This window comes from Lissotriton helveticus, chromosome 3_2 (genome assembly GCF_964261635.1).
Source record: "Lissotriton helveticus chromosome 3_2, aLisHel1.1, whole genome shotgun sequence".
Classification (NCBI taxonomy): Eukaryota; Metazoa; Chordata; class Amphibia; order Caudata; family Salamandridae; genus Lissotriton; species Lissotriton helveticus.
This window is the reverse complement of record NC_136062.1, coordinates 419,656,312-419,676,167: the sequence shown is the minus strand read 5'-3', so window position 1 is coordinate 419,676,167 and position 19,856 is coordinate 419,656,312.

Sequence of the window (19,856 nt, the reverse complement as noted above, 5' to 3'; positions counted from 1 at the left end):
AATATGCTCCCACCTGTGCATTGCGAATTTAGATTTTGACTGTTTGAGTCACATAGCCATGTTAAAAGTGACCCAAAAAAATTGCAAACGTTTTAAAAAAACACATTCATGTGTCTTAAGGACATTTTAAGTCATTTCCCCATGGACAATGTTTTCTAAGTGGCGCAAAAGAGGCATACACCTATCATAAATCTGTCCCTAGCATTTGAAATGATTAATCCAGGATGACGATAAAGTGTGTCCTATCCAGAGGTTTGTTTAAAGTGAGGCCTACTCAGGATTGCAGATTAAAGTTACGCTTGATGAAGAATACAGAGGAGATAATACATGTAAAGCTCTACCAATGAAGTAAGTGATGTCTACTTCATTGCGCCAGTCAGCATAAATGAATCCATAAGCTTCTTATCTTGTTAGACATCAACCGCCATATGTATCATATAACTATTTTGCATTTCCAAAAAAGCGAATTTTAAGGAATAAATAGCGATTCTTTACCATTCCAAATTTGCGATGAGAAAATTGCTAATTGCAAATTACCCATTCATTTCCATGGGCTAGGAGGCTCATATAAATGAAGGTGCAATTTGCGATTAACAATTTGCTCATCACAAATTAGGAATTTTTTCCAAAGGTGCAGGGGTGTCTCAAGAACACCCTGCTGCACCCCTAAAAAAGAAATTTGGGGGCATATGGCGCACATAAATTTTAACAACATTCCTTTACCTCAAAAACGATTTTCAAATCATAACTTCAAAACACTACACATGGGAAAATTACTTAAAATGTCCTTAAGACACATAAAAGCGTTTTTTGATTGGCTTTCCTGCATGGTAGGGTCACTTTTAACATGGCTATGTAACACAAACATTCAAAATCTAAATTTTCCATGCACATGTGGGAGCATATTTACAAGCAGTTTGCGCCACAGAGAAAGGTGTTACACTAAAATGAGAAAAATAACATCAGGGACAGTCAATTGCCTTATAAAGAAGCAGAAACCATTATGTCCTTGTCATGAATTTAAAAACAATTCCTTTTCCCCAAAAACGATTTTCAAATCATAATTTCAAAACACTGCACATGGGAAAATGACTTAAAATGTCATTAAAACACATGAAAGCATTTTTTGATTGCCTTTCCAGCATGGTTGGGTCACTTTTAACATGGCTATGTAACACAAACATTCAAAATCAAAATTTTCCATGCACATGTGGGAGCATATTTACAAGCAATTTGCGCCACAGAGAAAGGTCTTACACTAAAATGAGAAAAATAACATCAGGGACAGTCAATTGCCTTATAAAGAAGCATACACCATTATGTCCTTGTCATGAATTTAAAAACAATTCCTTTTCCCCAAAAACGATTTTCAAATCATAATTTCAAAACACTGCACATGGGAAAATTACTTAAAATGTCCTTAAGACACATAAAAGCGTTTTTTGATTGCCTTTCCAGCATGGTTGGGTCACTTTTAACATGGCTATGTAACACAAACATTCAAAATCAAAATTTTCCATGCACATGTGGGAGCATATTTACAAGCAATTTGCGCCACATAATTCATAATTTTCTCCTTAAAGCACACTATTCTCTATCTAAATTAAAGAAATATTTTCTCACCTTAGCAAATACTTTGAGTTTGAAAACAGTCTCAGAAACACACCAATTTGTCTTCAGCAGAGTAAAAGGTATGCACTCCAGAATCTGCAGCTATCAAAAGCACAGAAATGCTGTAATTCTTCACACATATTTCTCATGTCACCCAATCAAAACTCTTCCCTCACTTTTTTTCAAATGAAAACCCTTCCCCCCTCTGCCCTTTCTGCCTATTTTCCATAGCAACCATCTCTTGGAAGACCTCTGGTGTTTGCAAGTTCACACAACAATGTTGCAATTGAACTCTGAACTCTCAGTGCACCTGCATATCCAGTGCATTCTTTCATTTAATGATTTTTTATTGACCACTCAAAATACATCTTTCAAAGAACACATCTGTGCACCCTAACTTTCTGTTTTCATCAATCAAAATCCACCAATCACTGTTACTGCTTCATGAACACAGAAACTCCACAGTTTTTTTTTCATTTTACACTCTCATTTTTTCAACTGCCATTTCATTGCCACACTTCATCTGACTGCAGGAGAACCTTCTCTCACCATGTTTTCTGTCTGGATTGTTGGACATAGTTATATTCACTGGGCTCAAAGGTACGTTGAAAGCAGGAATTTACCTAACCTCAATTTACAAGATGTGGAAATTAAGTGGTTTGGCCACAGAGGATTAAAATGTCACCAATTGATACCATTGGTGAAAACCTTTATGCATTTGCCAAAACCTGACCTGTTAATTGTGCACTGTGGAGGTAATGACTTGGGCACTTTGACTGGTGTAGGTCTGGAAATGCTTTTAAAGGACACCTTTGAGCAATTAATGGCACTTTTTCCTCAGACTGCCTTGGTATATTCAAATATATGCCAAAGACAGAAATGGAGGTGGTCAAACCAATTTTGTCCACAAATTGAGAAGTCGAGGAAGCATGTAAACAAATCTGTTTCAGCTTACATGAGAGACCATGGAATTGGCTCCCTGTACAACAATAACTTGCGTTACTACATGCAAGATATCTACAGAGGAGATGGAGTTCACTTCTCAGATGAGGGCAACAGAATTTTCACTCTGAATTTAAAAATGTGCATTGGTACCTACTTATAAGTACCTAAATGTACCATAAACCCAAAAGCTCTTCTCAGAGCTACCCTACATCTGATCACTCACAATTATTATTTAACTCTAACATTTTTCACTAATTTTCAACAAAGTACGCTACCGGGGCCGCTACCCGGTACGCGAACCGGGAGCTAACCTCGCGAAATTTTTTTTAAAAATGTTTTTTTTCTCGCACATATAAGCCTCCTCAGCCACCCTCAGAAAACCTAGGGGGTCAAGATAACTCTACCGTGCCCCCTTCTACCCATTCTGAACATTATTTGCCCTCCATCTTGTATCTTAATTCGACCGAAACACAAAATGGTGGACTCCTGGAACGCTTAAGGTCCGCGAACCGAGGCGCTCAACGGTTCGCGTACCGGGTCGCTCCCTGGGAAGCGCACCATCAAAAAAGGTGGGAAAGTAGTTCACAGAAAAGCCACTGGAGACAATTTCACCAAATATAGATTAGCTCATACTACATACCAATCCCTACCATTTTCACAAATTTGATTGGAATTCCATTTAGCCATTTAGCCTGTAGACCTCTCTAAATACCCTGAGGTAAATTACTTCACAAAACACATCTGAAGTGTTGGAATTGACAACCAATGAAAATGTTACTTTCATTTTCTACTTTTTTTTACCTGACATTTGATTGGTTATGTACCTGAATATATATAAAGGAAGAGAGAGAAACACAGCCATTTTGACTACTACTACCTGAACTACATTGCAAGATCATTTTCACTCACAACTTAAACTTGATTTTAGAAGGTGAGATATTATTTTATAAATTTGAAAACATTTTCAGATAGTTATATACTATCCCTCTGTAAGAGTTAGACATTGAGAAAGGCTTCTTTATTATAATTATGGATTGATTTAGGTTTCTGTGGTATAATTATGAATTTACTTAGGCTTCTTCACAGGCACTTTTTAATAGTACTACTTCACGCCTGAAACCATACAGTGCCCATAGATTACTTCTCTGTTATAAACTCACAAGTACCTGTCTGAACTTAAACCCAACAGTGCCCTATCTCTACTGATATATTTATTTTTTATGCAAATTACAGCAAGAAAATGGAAGGTGAGCAGAATGTTTCCTTTGAAATTGTTCTGGAGAACAACACAGAAAAAGATATTGAGGACAATGATGACTCAGATTTCATGGATGAATCACGGGACCATGAATTAGTTCAATGTGTAGAATCTGTGGATCATTTACTTCATTATGATGACGGTCAAATGTGGGAACTTATGTTCACTCAACAAGAGGACATATCGGACAGTCAAATGCTAGACATTCTATTAAATTTTGAAAAACAATTCGAAAAATAAAATTGTATGTAATATTAAAAAATTGTTTGAGTCTTTAATCATTTTTATATGTAATTAATAAACTAGTTAAATGTTAGAAATGTTATTACATTTTCAACCACAATCACAATAATAAATAATTGCTTAAAAAACTAAAAAAAATAAAAAATAATCAACAAAACCAACAATCAATTAACATACTGCATTTGAAAAGTCTCTCATTCATTTTTCATTGCAGTACGCTGCCCAGAACGCTTCCCGGTTCGCGGACCGGGCGCTACCCACGAAAAAAAACAAAAAAAAAATTATTTTTTTTTTTGCCCCGCGGGGCCCTTTTAAAGCCTCCACATTAAACCTAGGGGGTCAGCTTCGCTACGCGAAGTTCCGATACGCTTAAGGTCCGCGAACCGGGGCGCTGCCTGGTCCGCGCTTACAGATATATATCTTTTTTTAAACGTTAATTTCTCAAAATCCACTGGAGCACATATATTGAGACCTACAAAAGGCACATCGGGCTACCAGTCCCTACAATTTTGCCAAGTTTCGTGCAAATCCATTCAGCCGTTCGGGCTAAAAGTGAGGCTAACCGCCCTATGGAAAACTCAATGTTAAAAACACGTTTTGGGACCCCCCTTTTTTCTCGGCCCCCCCTGGACGAACCCCCCCCAAATTTTCAGGGGCTGCTCAGAAACAAAATGTTCCATTTTCCAGAAAATTTCATCCAATTCCGTCCACAAACGCCAAAGTTATTAGACATAGAATTTTCAAAAATCCCATAGGGAAAAAATCCTAACTATATATACCTACTGGCGACCGCCAGTAGGTAATATATATATATAAAAATATATATTTAAAATATATATTTAATTTTAATTTAATATATATATATTTAAAAAAAGATATATATCTGTAAGCGCGGACCAGGCAGCGCCCCGGTTCGCGCCCCGGTTCGCGGACCTCACGCGTATCGGAACTTCGCGTAGCGAAGCTGATTGGTTCTCCGGTGTCTGTCAACATTCTAAACAGTCCGGAGCGGCCGCCATCTTGTCTCTCGGTAGGATCGAGAGACAAGAGGAGGCCAAAACAAAGGGGGAAATAACCATAAGGGGGCATAGTAGATCCTCGCTGACCCCCTAGGTTTAATGTGGAGGTTTTAAAGGGGCCCCGCGAAGCAAAAAAAAAAAAAAATTTTTTTTTTGTTTTTTTTCGTGGTTAGCGCCCGGTACGCGAACCGGGAAGCGTTCTGGGGAGCGTACCACAATGAAAAATAAATGATAGACTTTTCAAATGCTGTATGTTAATTGATTGTTGGTTTTGTTGATTATTTTTTATTTTTTTTAATTTTTTAAGCTTTTTTTATTGTGTTTCATAATTTATTAAACTTTCTAACATTTCATTGTCAGAAATTTCATAATAATCATGGAATATAGATTGTAGTCTCTGAGGTTGTAAAATGTCCTCATTTGCAAGGAGGTTATCTACTGCTTGTACACATTGCAGTAGTTCTTGGTCCCAAGTTTCATCCATAAATTCAATCTCATTTGGATCAATGATTTCTGTGTTGGACTCTGGAAGGACAATTTCAAATGAAATGTTTTGTTCACTTTCCATTTTCCCTGAAATTTGCATAAAAAAAATATATATTAGTAGAGGTAGGGCACTGTTGGGATTAATTTTAGATAGGCAGTTTTTAACAGAGAATTTATCTTTGGGCAGTGTATAGTATCAGAGTGGAAGTAGGAATATAAAAAAGTGTATCTAAATTTATAAATACTACAGAGGGATAGTATATAACTAACAGAAAAAGTTTGCCATATTAACTTAAAGTGCACAATATACTTCAGTTTTAAAAATAACAACTTACCTTTAAAAAGAAGTTGAAGTTATTAATGAAAATCCTATTGAAATGTACACCAGGAAGTAGTAGTCAAAATGGCTGTGTTTCCTTCTCTTCCTTTATATATATTCGGGTACATAACCAATCAAATGTCAGGTAAAAAAAGTAGAAAATGAAAGTAACATTTTAATTGGTTGTCAATTCCAACATTTCAGATGTGTTTTGTGAAGTAATTTACCTCACGGTATTTAGAGAGGTCTACAGGCTAAATGGCTAAATGGAATTCCAATCAAATTTGTGAAAATGGTAGGGATTGGTATGTAGTATGAGCTAATCTATATTTGGTGAAATTGTCTCAAGTGGCTTTTCTGTGAACTACTTTCCCACCTTTTTTGATGGTGCGCTTCCCAGGGAGCGACCCGGTACGCGAACCGTTGAGCGCCCCGGTTCGCGTACCTTAAGCGTTCCGGGAGTCCACCATTTTGTGTTTCGGTCGAATTAAGATACAAGATGGAGGGCAAATAATGTTCAGAATGGGCAGAAGGGGGCACGGTAGACTTATCTTGACCCCCTAGGTTTTCTGAGGGTGGCTGAAGAGGTTTATATGTGCGAAAAAAAAACATTTTTTTTTAAAATTTCGCGAGGTTAGCTCCCGGTACGCGTACCGGGTAGCGCCCCCGGGAGCGTACTTTGTTGAAAATTAGTGAAAAAAGTTAGAGTAAAATAATAATTGTGAGTGATTAGATGTAGGGTAGCTCTGAGAAGAGCTTTTGGGTTTATGGTACATTTAGGTACTTATAAGTAGGTACCAATGCACATTCTTAAATTCAGAGTGAAAACTCTGTTGCCCTCATCTGAGAAGTGAACTCCATCTCCTCTGTAGATATCTTGCATGTAGTAACGCAAGTTATTGTTGTACAGGGAGCCCATTCCATGGTCTCTCATGTAAGCTGAAACAGATTTGTTTACATGCTTCCTCGACTTCTCAATTTGTGGACAAAATTGGTTTGACCACCTCCATTTCTGTCTTTGGCATATATTTGAATATACCAAGGCAGTCTGAGGAAAAAGTGCCATTAATTGCTCAAAGGTGTCCTTTAAAAGCATTTCCAGACCTACACCAGTCAAAGTGCCCAAGTCATTACCTCCACAGTGCACAATTAACAGGTCAGGTTTTGGCAAATGCATAAAGGTTTTCACCAATGGTATCAATTGGTGACATTTTAATCCTCTGTGGCCAAACCACTTAATTTCCACATCTTGTAAATTGAGGTTAGGTAAATTCCTGCTTTCAACGTACCTTTGAGCCCAGTGAATATAACTATGACCAACAATCCAGACAGAAAACATGGTGAGAGAAGGTTCTCCTGCAGTCAGATGAAGTGTGGCAATGAAATGGCAGTTGAAAAAATGAGAGTTTGAAATGAAAAAAACTGTGGAGTTTCTGTGTTCATGAAGTAGTAACAGTGATTGGTGGATTTTGATTGATGAAAACAGAAAGTTAGGGTGTACAGATGTGTTGTTTGAAAGATGTATTTTGAGTGGTCAATAAAAAATCATTAAATGAAAGAAGGCACTGGATATGCAGGTGCACTGAGAGTTCAGAGTTCAATTGCAACATTGTTGTGTGAACTTGCAAACACCAGAGTTTCTCCAAGAGGTGGTTGCTATGGAAAATAGGCAGAAAGGGCAGAGGGGGAAGGGTTTTCATTTGAAAAAAAGTGAGGGAAGAGTTTTGATTGGGTGACATGAGAAATATGTGTGAAGAATTACAGCATTTCTGTGCTTTTGATAGCTGCAGACTCTGGAGTGCATACCTTTTGCTCTGCTGAAGACAAATTGGTGTGTTTCTTAGACTGTTTTCAAACTGAAAGTATTTGCTAAGGTGAGAAAATATTTCTTTACTTTAGATAGAGAATAGTGTGCTTTAAGGAGAAAATTATGATTTATGTGGCGCAAATTGCTTGTAAATATGCTCTCACATGTGCATGGAAAATTTTGATTTTGAATGTTTGTGTTACATAGCCATGTTAAAAGTGACGCAACCATGCTGGAAAGCCAATCAAAAAATGATTTCATGTGTTTTAATGACATTTTAAGTCATTTTCTGATGTGCAGTGTTTAGAAATTATGATTTGAAAATCGTTTTTGAGGAAAAGGAATTGTTTTTAAATTCATGACAAGGATATAATGGTGTATGGTTCTTTATAAGGCAATTGACTGTCCCTGATGTTATTTTTCTCATTTTAGTGTAAGACCTTTCTCTGTGGCGCAAATTGCTTGTAAATATGCTCTCACATGTGCATGGAAAATTTAGATTTTGAATGTTTGTGTTAAATAGCCATGTTAAAAGTGACTAAACCATGCTGGGAAGGCAATCAAAAAACGCTTTCATGTGTTTTAATGACATTTTAAGTCATTTTCCCATGTGCAGTGTTTAGAAATTATGATTTTAAAATCGTTTTTGGGGAAAAGGAATTGTTTATAAAATCATGACAAGGACATAATGGTGTATGGTTCTTTATAAGGCAATTGACTGTTCCTGATGTTATTTTTCTCATTTTAGTGTAAGACCTTTCTCTGTGGCGCAAATTGCTTGTAAATATGCTCTTACATGTGCATGAAAATTTTTATTTTGAATGTTTGTGTTACATAGCCATGATAAAAGTGACCCAACCATGCAGGAAAGCCAATCAAAAAACGCTTTCATGTGTTTCAATGACATTTTAAGTCATTTTCTCATGTGCAGTGTTTTGAAGTTATGATTTGAAAATCGTTGTTGAGGTAAAGGAATGTTGTTAAAATTTATGTGCGCCATATGCCCCCAAATTTCTTTTTCAGGGTTGCAGCAGGGTGTTCTTGAGACACCCCTGCACCTTTGGAATAAATTCCTAATTTGTGATGAGCAAATTGTTAATCGCAAATTGCACCTTCATTTATATGAGCCTCCTAGCCCATGGAAATGAATGGGTAATTTGCAATTAGCTATTTTCTCAAAGCAAATTTGGAATGGTAAAGAATCGCTATTTATTCCTTAAAATTCGCTTTTTTGGAAATGCAAAATAGTTATATGATACATATGGCGGTTGATGTCTAACAAGATAAGAAGCTTACGGATACATTTATGATGACTGGTGCAATGAAGTAGAAATCACTTACTTCATTGGTAGGCCTTTACAATAAATTATCTCCTCTGTATTCTTCATCAAGCGTAACTTTAATCTGCAATCCTGAGTAGGCCTCACCTTAAACAAACCTCTGGATAGGCCACATCTTATTGTCATCCTGAATTAATCATTTAAAATGCTAGGGACAGATTTATGATAGGTGTATACCTCTTTTGTGCCACTTAGAAAACATTGTCCATGGGGAAATGACTTAAAATGTCCTTAAGACACATGAATGTGTTATTTTAAAACGTTTGCAATTTTTTTGGGTCACTTTCAACATGGCTATGTGTCTGAAACAGTCAAAATCTAAATTTGCAATGCACAGGTGGGAGCATATTTACAAGGAATGTGCTTCATGGGGAAAGGTCTTATAATGTAATATGGGAAAAATGACATTAGAGATACTGAAATGCCTTATAGAGAAGCATACACCATTATGTCCTTGTCATAAATTTGCAAACCATTACTTTTCCCCAAAAACGATTTTCAAATTATATTTTGAAAACACTGCACATGTGGACATTACTTAAAATGTCAATAATTCAAAATTTGTGATTCCTTAAATGCAATGTATCAAAAAAAAAATATGTAAAAAATGATATTAAGGATTTGGAAACTACCACCAACTTCTAGTTTGTGGTAATTTGCGAATTCTTTTCAAAAAGCATTTTTTTCAACAAAAAAAAAAAGGTCCCATATGACGCCCATACATGCCATTAGGGCATGTAGGTGTGCCATGTGCTCCCAAATTTCTTTTTCAGTGGTGCAGCAGGGTGTTCTTGAGATACCCCTGCACGCTTGAAAAAAATCCTATTTTGTGATGAGCTAATTGCTAATCACAAATTGCAACATTAATTTCTATGAGCCTCCTAGCCTATGGAAATGAATGGGTAATTTGCAATTAGCAATTTGCTCATTGCAAATTAGGAATAGTAAAGAATTGCTATTTATTCCTTAAAATTTGCTATTTAGGAAATGCAAAATAGTTTGATGATACATATGGTGGTTCATCTGTAACAAGATAAGAAGCTTAGGGATACATTTATGATGACTGGCGCAATAAAGTGCACATTACTTACTTCGTTGGTAGTCCTTTATATGTATTATCTCCTCTGTATTCTTCATCAAGCGTAACTTTAATCTGCAATCCTGAGTAGGCCTCACCTTAAACAAACCTCTGGATAGGACACACTTTATTGTCATCCTGGATTAATCATTTAAAATGCTAGGGATAGATTTATGATAGGTGTATGCCTTTTTTCTGCCACTGTGCGTCACTTTTATGATGCAGCGGTGGTGCATAATATTTGCTATGAGGTGACAACATTAAAAATTGATGCATTTAGGCAGATATGTCATAGTGTAAAAAAAAAACGTACCACATAAAACCCAATCAGCAGTAATGCAAAAGATGCACCATGTCGCAAGACAGGCCTCACTTGGGGCCATATGTATCAAGCTAATTAGCATTTGCAAAGATCAAAATTCTATGAATTTCGGCCTTTGCGAATGTTAATTAGACAAATGGTATGTATCAAACAACTTTGATGCAAAATAAGGAGTAGCAAAATTTGCTATTCCTTATTTTGCGATTGCACTGAAGCATTTGTAAATTTTGTGACTACTTAAATGCAATGTATCAAACAAAAACTATGTAAAAAATGACATTAAGGATTTGGAAACTATTGTGGTAAATTAGTGGTAATTTGTGAATTCTTTTCAAAAAGCTTTTTTTCAAAAAAAGAAAAGGTGCCATATGACGCCAACACATGCCCTTAAGGCATGTATGTGTGCCATATGCCCCTAAATTTGTTTTTCAGGGGTGCAGCAGGTGTTCTTGAGACACCCCTGCACCCTTGGAAAAATTCCTACTTTGTGATGAGCAAATTGCTAATCGCAAATTAAACCTTCATTCATATTAGCCTCCTAGGCCATGGAAATGAATGGGTAACTTGCAATTAGCAATTTGCTCATCGCAAATTAGGAATGGTAAAGAATCGCTATTTATTCCTTAAAATTCGCTATTTAGAAAATGTAAAATATTTTGATGATACATATGGCAGTTCATCTGTAACAAGATAAGAAGCTTAGGGATAGATTTATGATGAGTCATCCTGCGCCACTGTTCCGCCACCCATGTTGTGCTGCATTTACAATGCGGCGCAGCATGGGGCAAAAACGGCACAGATGCGTGACGCATCTGTGCCGTAAAGGTGGCGCATTGCTGGAGTTGTATCGTAAGTGCGATGCAGCTCCAGCAAGGCTCAGGGGTGCCCCATCTCTACAATGCTGCGTCAAGACCTATGCCAGCTTCAAGCAGGCGCAGGGTTTTGAAGCAGCTTTCTCCTATCTGATTGTAAATGCGGCACACCATGGGTGGTAAAGCAGTGGTGCACATTAACTGGTGCATGCCTGGGGATGTGCCATTTAATATAAATCTGCACTTTAACATTTGAGTATGTGCAGGGGACACAGAGTCGTTGAGGCTTATCCAAGGTTAAGAACAGATGAGTCCTGTTCAGTGAAAAATTAGACATAGGCTTCACCTGCTCAGCATCGCTGGACATGGCTAAATAATAGCTGCAAAATGTTACTCTTGTTAAATAATTTTACTATTATAATCTGTGAGATTTGTCTCTTACTCTGCAACATCTCATTGTTGTTATCTTTCTTTAAAGATAAAGACAACCTCAACATGAGCGACAATCTGCAATCAGTTGATTTTGACCTCATCATTGAACTTGTAATTGAAACATCAGTGGATGTTGATCCATTGGATGATTTAAATCCTGAGGATGAAGAAGAGCGTGATGAGGATGCAGATTTGTCCGAATTTTATGATATAGGATGGGAAGCTGACCTGCTTGAGCCTTTGGAATTATAAACATTTATTTTTAAAATTTATAATCAATAAAAAGTAAAAAGGTAAACCGTTTAATTTAAAAATAAAGACACCTTCAAAAACAGGTTATGTGTAGTGTCTTCAATAAAATATTAAAATATGCTCATAAAATTAGATCAGATTCACATATAAAATAGCATAGGTAACATAAATATAAATGTCATTTCTTTTCTGGTATTTCTGTATTGTAAAAATGGCAATGACTAGAAAATCTTCAAATTAAAATGTCAAGTAGTGTGTTATGTTTTTGATCACTATTACTGATTTACTGTTTGATAATAATGTTTATTAACATTTTTTATTATATTTTTCCTCAGATTCAACTGCAGATCATTTCAAGATTTCAATATGCCTACAGTACTAAGACAGATAAAGGCTGCAAAACGTCAAAGACAGCAGGAGAAAAAAAAAACGCAGCAGTCCTCTAACAAAAAGATTTCTCAAGCCACGAAGAAAGCACCGGGTAAGAGCTCTAAATATTTCATAAGAAATATTTGTAATAAAAAAAATATTACTACAGAAAATGTTTCAATCCATAACACGAGAAGTAAATCAAATGGAAAGAAAAGGACAAATGAAAATGTTACTGCTAGAGCAAGAGATAAATCTGTGCATGATAGTAGAAGGAAACAACAGTTTAGGGAGATTCGTAAACGAATGTTCCGTAACAGGATAATTGGCAATTTGTTAAAAAATATTAAGAAAGGTCAACAGAAACTAGTTTTTTATAAGAGAAAAAAAAAAGTTGAGAAAATTATTGATCAGGCATTCGAAATTAAGCGAAAGTTATTTATTTTGATAATCAATAGAATTAGGAAGCTAAACAAGGCAATTTTTGATTTCAAAAGAAATAGTAGATGGAAGAGAATAGTTAATCGTAGTAATTTTTGTGAAGTTTTTTCTGGAGAATGGATACATAGTTCAAGCTGTGAGGCATTTTTTAATGAAGAGAGTTATTTCCAGGATAATGATTTGGTGCATGCAGTTGACATCAGTGGTCGTGCTTATGAAGTGAAAGATGGTTGTCCAGTTGAAAAAGAAAAACTTGTGACAACAGAGGCAGAAGAGTTGTTAGGTAATGAGGTTTTAGGAAGACGTGCTAAGGGTCCTGTGTACACCTGGAAGTGTAGTAGTATTTGCAGTGTGCGACAGGATTCCATCAATTTGCTTTGTGATTTTGTACGGTCATTTAACAAAAAAAGTTTGAAGCAGAAAATGAGGTTGTTGCAAGAATTAGATCCTTGCAGAGTAAGAGAAGTGACAGGTTTGCATGGTCATTCACTGGCTTGTCTATCCAGGAGAGTATGCCAGAGTGTTTTTCATCATTTCAGGATGCTAGCAGTGCATCATAACAAAGTGAGGAAGTTAGTTAGACTGTTGTATTATGCTAAGAGTCCAGCAATTATGCTGAAACAATTATGCGCTGCTCTTTTGCATGGTTCTGAAATAGATGTGAAGAATATATGTGAAGAAATTGAGTTTTGTTACTTTGGAAGTAAAGAGGAGAATGTTGAAATTGAGCAAGAAGTAGAGGGTCATTTGGAAGATAGTGTACATGTTTCCAGTACAGATAATTTCCAGAGGGAAATTGCGACGTTTGACATGAAATCAAGTGAGAGGCCTAATTTCACTTGTGTGTGTTGTAGACGCACTTATTATAAGAATCAGACTAAGTTAGTGGATTTATATGCAAAAAGTGAAAGGGAAAATAATAGTGAATGGAAGGATTTTGCAACATACTTGATGGTAGAAAATTGTTTTGATTTGGGATTGGATCAACGTGTGTGTACTTATTGTTGTAACAAATTAAAACAAAACCAGATGCCTGCTAGAGCAGTTCATAATAATCTGGAATTGGTTGAGATTCCTTCTGAATTGAAGGACTTAAATACTTATGAATCTATTTTGATTCAAAGTATCCATCCCTTTCAGGCTATTGTAAGAATGGAGCCAAAGACAGGGAAATTGCCTCCATCAGATTTACAGAGAGGATTAAAGGGAAGAGTTGTTTATTTACCTCTAAATTTCAAGAAAAACATTAACACAATTGGAGTAGAAAAAGTGGAAGAGGAACCTCTGGTTATCTTAGTTAATGGGGTTCCGACAAAGAATAAGAAAATATGGCAAGATTTAGTAGATGTTAGGAAAGTTAAAAAGGCAACATTGTATTTGAAAAAAAATAATAAATACTATAAGAATGTATATGTTGCAGAAGAGGAAGTAAGTGAGGAAGAGGATAGCGATTTGTGTGCTGGTCAAATTGAGAAAGTAGAACCCTCTACTAGTGAGGAAATATATGAACATTATAGTGTTCATCCTTTGCATTCGAAGGAAGTCATGGGGAATGCTATTGAGTTGTTTCAAATGAAACAAGCCAAAGGGAGTCCCATTAGTGTTTGGGAGGAAAGTTTGGAAGCTCGGTGTTTCCCACAGCTTTTTCCAACAGGTCAGGGAGGAAGATATGATGAGCGACCTCATCAAATTCCTGCTTCTGAATACCGGACTTTGCGATTGTATGCAGGAGATGCTAGGTTTCGACAATGCATTCCTTATTTGTTTCATCTCCTGTTTGAAAGCGATCTGTCTGGACTGTCATATGCAGTGAACCACATCTTGAAAAGTGGTATACACATGCAAAACATCTCGGCAAGTGATTTTATGGATAAAGTGAATGTCCAAGATAGTATTTTGGATTCTCACCTGATTAATCTCATGGCGTGTCAGCGTGGTACTAATGAGTACTGGTACCGTCGTCATGGTGATTTAAAATGTATGCTGAGGAACTTAGGTACTCCCACATGGTTCCTCACTCTGAGTTGTGCCGAGTATGGCTGGGAAGACTTACTTCAATTTCTACGAGAGGCAAATGCTAACGTAGAAAACATCGAATTCAAGACACCCGGAGAACTGTGCTCTTTGGATCCAGTCAATGTATGTAGGTACTTCAATCATAGATTTGAAGCTATGATGTCTTTCATCATGAATAAGAAGAATCCACCTCTTGGAGAGGTGTTGGATTTCTTCTGGAGAAAGGAGTACCAAGCAAGAGGTGCTCCTCATATACATATGTTGCTGTGGATCAAGGATGCACCTAAATTTGGAACGGATCCAGAAGACTCAGTGATGAGTTTCATCCAACAGTATTCTACGTGTGCTGTTCCAAACGCAAAGGAGAAGAAAAGCCTAAGAGAAAAAGTTCTGCGTTTCCAAAGCCATCGATGTGGAAAGTACTGCCGTCGTAAATTCCGAAACAAAGACAAGTTCTACACCAAATGTCGTTTCGGCTTTCCACGACCGGTGATTTCTAAAGGAAGAGTAAACAGTTTGATGTCTTCGCTGCGACACAATGTGATGAAGAAATCACCTAAAAACACATACAATTTGAAGAGGAACGAAGAGTCCAAGTACATCAACGACTACAACCCGGTGATTTTGTCCATGTGGAATGCTAACATGGATATACAGTTTGTGGCTGATAACTGTATGGCTGTTGCTCGGTATGTGACGTCTTACATCACCAAAAAAGAGAAGACAGAATTGAAGGATATGTGGGAGGACATTTCCCATGAAAAGAGCCTCAGCAAGAAGTTGTACAGTTTCAGTCTGAAGATGTTGTCGCATCGAGAAATCGGAGCGTACGAATGTTCTGACCGGTTGTCTTCAGCAAGTCTCTATGCCAAGTCCAGGAGTATCGTTTGGGCGAGTCTTGGTCTTGCTGCAACGCGTAATCGAGTTCTCAAACCTGTGCGGGAAATTGAGTATTTGGCGGAAAAGGAGCCAAACAGTACCGACATTTTGAAGACAAACATGTTGGATACATATTATCCAAATCGAAGCAGTCACCTAGAGAATGTTTGTCTGTATGAGGTTCTGCAAAATTACATGTTCAAGAGGAACATCAAAGAAGATACTGAGAAAGGAGTGTATGCTGTAATAGGAAGTGAGGGATGTCTGGTCAAGCAAAGAAAATGCCACTTGATAAACCATCGAAAATTGAGTGGCGAATCTCCTGAAAAAAAGGAGTTTTTCTATTTAGCACTTTTGCAACTTTTCAAGCCTTGGCGTGCAGAAGAGGAACTGCTTGGAGATTTCCTCTGTTACGAAGACTCTTTCAATGCCGCCAAGGAGACCATAGAATGTCCTGCTTTTCCCAAATATGTAGAAATGTTGAATGCGGAAATTGAGCAGGAAGCAACGATTGCAGCCGAGATTGCCAGAGACAGTTCTCAGGACAGTCAGAGTTCTGCTTCATTGAGTCAGGATCCACTAGGAGGACCTCTTATTGAAAATGAAGCTGCCACTGCTATGAATGAAGTGGAAAGAGCCGTGGCACATGCTCAAGAGGATGCGGTTAACTTAGAAGAGTTGGAAAGGCAACTCAACGTTGAGCAGAGGAAAATATATGACGAAGTTACCATGCAAATTGATCATGGATTAAGTCATGATAAGAAAGAGTGCTCATGTACGTCGTTGAAGCCTGTCCGACTGTACGTGAGTGGAGAAGCGGGAACTGGAAAAAGTTTCCTCATTAAAGCAATTTCATGCTATTTGCAGGAAAGGACAGAGTCATCGCTGTCTTGTGTTGTCACTGCTCCAACTGGACTGGCAGCAAATAATATTAAATGGATTACTTTACATCGTTTACTGATGCTGCCAGTGGAGCATGACAACAAATTAGAATATCACAAGCTATCTGGAGATGCTTGTTTTGAAGTTTCAAGAATCTTGAGGAAAATGAAACTTCTTATCATTGACGAAGTAAGCATGGTTTCCAATGTCATGCTTGCCTTTGTGCATTTGAGGATGCAAGAAGTTCTCAAAACAGAGTATGATGTGTTATTTGGTGGCAAACACATCATTGTTTTCGGAGATCTTCTGCAGCTGACACCAGTGAAAGGGCAACCTGTGTTCAAAATGCTCACGCATGAAGATACCAGGAAGTGCCTAGGCAGCATTGGCAACGTCAATATATGGTTAAACTTCAATTATGCTGAACTGCATGAAAATATGCGTCAGGCGAAGGATGAAGTTTACAAGACTATTCTACAAGATGTTAGAATTGGAAAAGTGACCGAGCATGGGAAAGAAGCTTTACATGCACGATTACTGTCAAATTTGTATCCAGAACAAGATGTTGTGCCTGAGAATATTTTTCAGAAAATTACTGATAAGAAATCTGGAATATGTTTGATGCCAACTCTTGCAGAATGTGCCAAATTCAACAACAAAATGTTGAATTTAGAAAAGCAAGAGATTGTGAAACTGGAAGCTATTGACAGAGTAGAGCATATGGGATCAACAATTATTTTGTCTGAGAATCTGAAAACAAAATTGGATTCATTAGAGAAGACTATATCTAAAACTGCAGGTTTTGAAAAGACTCTGAATGTGTGCTTGAACTGCCGTATAATTTTAAGAAGGAATTTACATGTTGAAAGAGGTCTGGTAAATGGGTCAATGGGTAATGTTGTTGATTTTGTAAAATACAGAAATAGAGATGGAATTGAATTTTTTAAAATTAAATTTGATGGCATTGAGGAAGTACAGCTAATTGGTCGTTGCTCTGCTAGATTTTTGCTTGTGAAAGACTTATATGTTCGCCGTAAGCAGTTTCCTGTTTGCTTGGCATATGCGGTGACAATCCATAAATCGCAAGGTTTAAGTGTAGACTGTGCATTGGTGAATATTGGCAGTTCTGTGTTCAAGGAGGGTATGGCATACGTGGCATTGTCACGAGTTAGAACTTTATCGGGATTGTACTTGATTGAGTGTGATGTCACAAACATTTGTGCGGATCTAGATTGTGTTAAGGAATACAATAGGTTAAGAAGAGAGTATGCGCCACATTTGCCTCAGTATCCTTTGTTTGAGAAACGTGTGGTAGGCCGGAAACGAAGAAATGTGACCAATACTGGGGAGGTTGTAGCAAAAAGACGAAAAGTCGATGAACCTAAAATTACAAGCAGAAACAAAGAGGATTCTGTTGAAGATGTTGTTGGTTTTCAGTTTGAAAACAGTTCTGGTGTCAACTGCTATGCTAATGTAGTAATTAATGTTTTGTTTTCTCTAAAAAATGTAAAAGAAGAGATTGTGGTCAATTCTGATCAAAGATTTTGCAGTTTGTTAAATTCTGTGTTAGAGAAATGTACCACTGATAGAAGAAACATAGAAAGTGTGTCTGAAATTAGAAATCTGTTAGATAGATGTTCAGGCCAAACACAATTCTCTCAAAATATTCAGCAAGATTGTCAGGAGTTTTTAATGTATATGCTTGATGTATTACATGCTGAAGGTGTAGATGTAGATCAGCTGTTTGGGCTTTCTTATCAATGGCAGCATGACTGCGAGAACTGTATGGTATCAAGTACTACTAGTGTAGACTCAGAAAGATTTATATATTTAACTTTGCCAGACAGTAAATCAGTCTCCTTTAATAAGCTAGTAAAAGCTGCTAATCACAACATGGAGTGTAGCCAATGTAAATCTGAAATGATGTCCACATTATTTATACGAACATATGGCCAGTACGTCATTTTAATGTTCCAACGATGTAGGCCTGATGGAACAAAATTGACAACTTTAATAAAAAAATTTGTAGCTTCGCAGTTGTCAATATCAGGAAGGACTTTTGTAACTACAGCAATTATATATCATGACGGCCCTTCAATATCATCAGGACATTACACAGCTTATTTAAAGTCTAGAAATGGCTGGTCATTCTGCAATGATTCTGTTTTAATTTTCAAAAAAAAATTGCCGTATGACCTTAAAAACTCTTACCTGGTGTTTTTAAAACCAAAATTTTAGGGAAATAATCTCGGGATGTGCTCTGTGGAATTTCAAGAAGTTCTAATGGCTCCTACACAATTTGGCCTTGAGGATAAGTGTAGTTCAGAGACATAACTTCTAATCATAGGATTGGACATCATGGAGAAATAAGTGCACTTTGAATGAGTTCAGAAAAACTGTTTCTTTTCATAAGCTAATTGAAGCAGCCAATCAAAACATGGAGTAGAGGGAATGTAAGTCTGCAATGCTGTCTACTGTTTTACATTGCTTTGTGATTAAAAGTGATGTAGAGAATTAAATAATTGTACTACTCATAGAGGTAGTGTAAGTCTGCTTCATATTAAGCAGTATCAGTGTCATAGGAAATGTAGAACATGACTGAGCAAGAAGGGGAAGATATTACTATTCCAGGATTGTGAAAATGATCTTCAACATTTTAATTGTGAAAGTTGCGGAAATGCCAAATGATGGGATTGGCTTACAAGAAATCCAAGAGTTATAAATATCTCTGACTAGATTTGGCCTTGTGGAAAATAGTGGTACAGAGCAAGAAGTCATTTATTGCATGTAACGTGTTTTTAAAAACGATGGAGGTTTTCTTTCAGAAAGTGGCGGGCTGAAAGTAATAACAGCACAAAAGAGTGTAAGCTGTTCATAGGACATCCTTGGACGTCATGGAAAGTAAGTTAACTTTAAGGAGTTCTGAATTTTAATTTCTGATGTTGTATGGGTTTTTTAAACACAATCATTTTGATTGTGTTTTTTTTTCCCCGCTGTTACATGATGAATACCTTCAAGTCACTGTTTTTAGTGAATTTTGATACATTCTGAGAACAGCAAAAATAAACCATTTAAGATGTATAATTAATTCTGTACTGTTTGCATTTATGATGTATATGTAGAACTGTGTAGGAGGCATGGAGAAGGTGAGGCTTCTGTAAGTGTCAAAGTTGTTGCATGCAGTGCTGCACTTCTGCGTATTCTTTGATATGCTAGACTACATCTGCACAATGAGATAAATAAGCAAAGGAAACACAAGTGACGTGATTGTGAAATGAGCAAAATAAATTGCATGTATTTCAATTACATCATGTGTGTTTCCTATCATTACGAATCACATTGTGC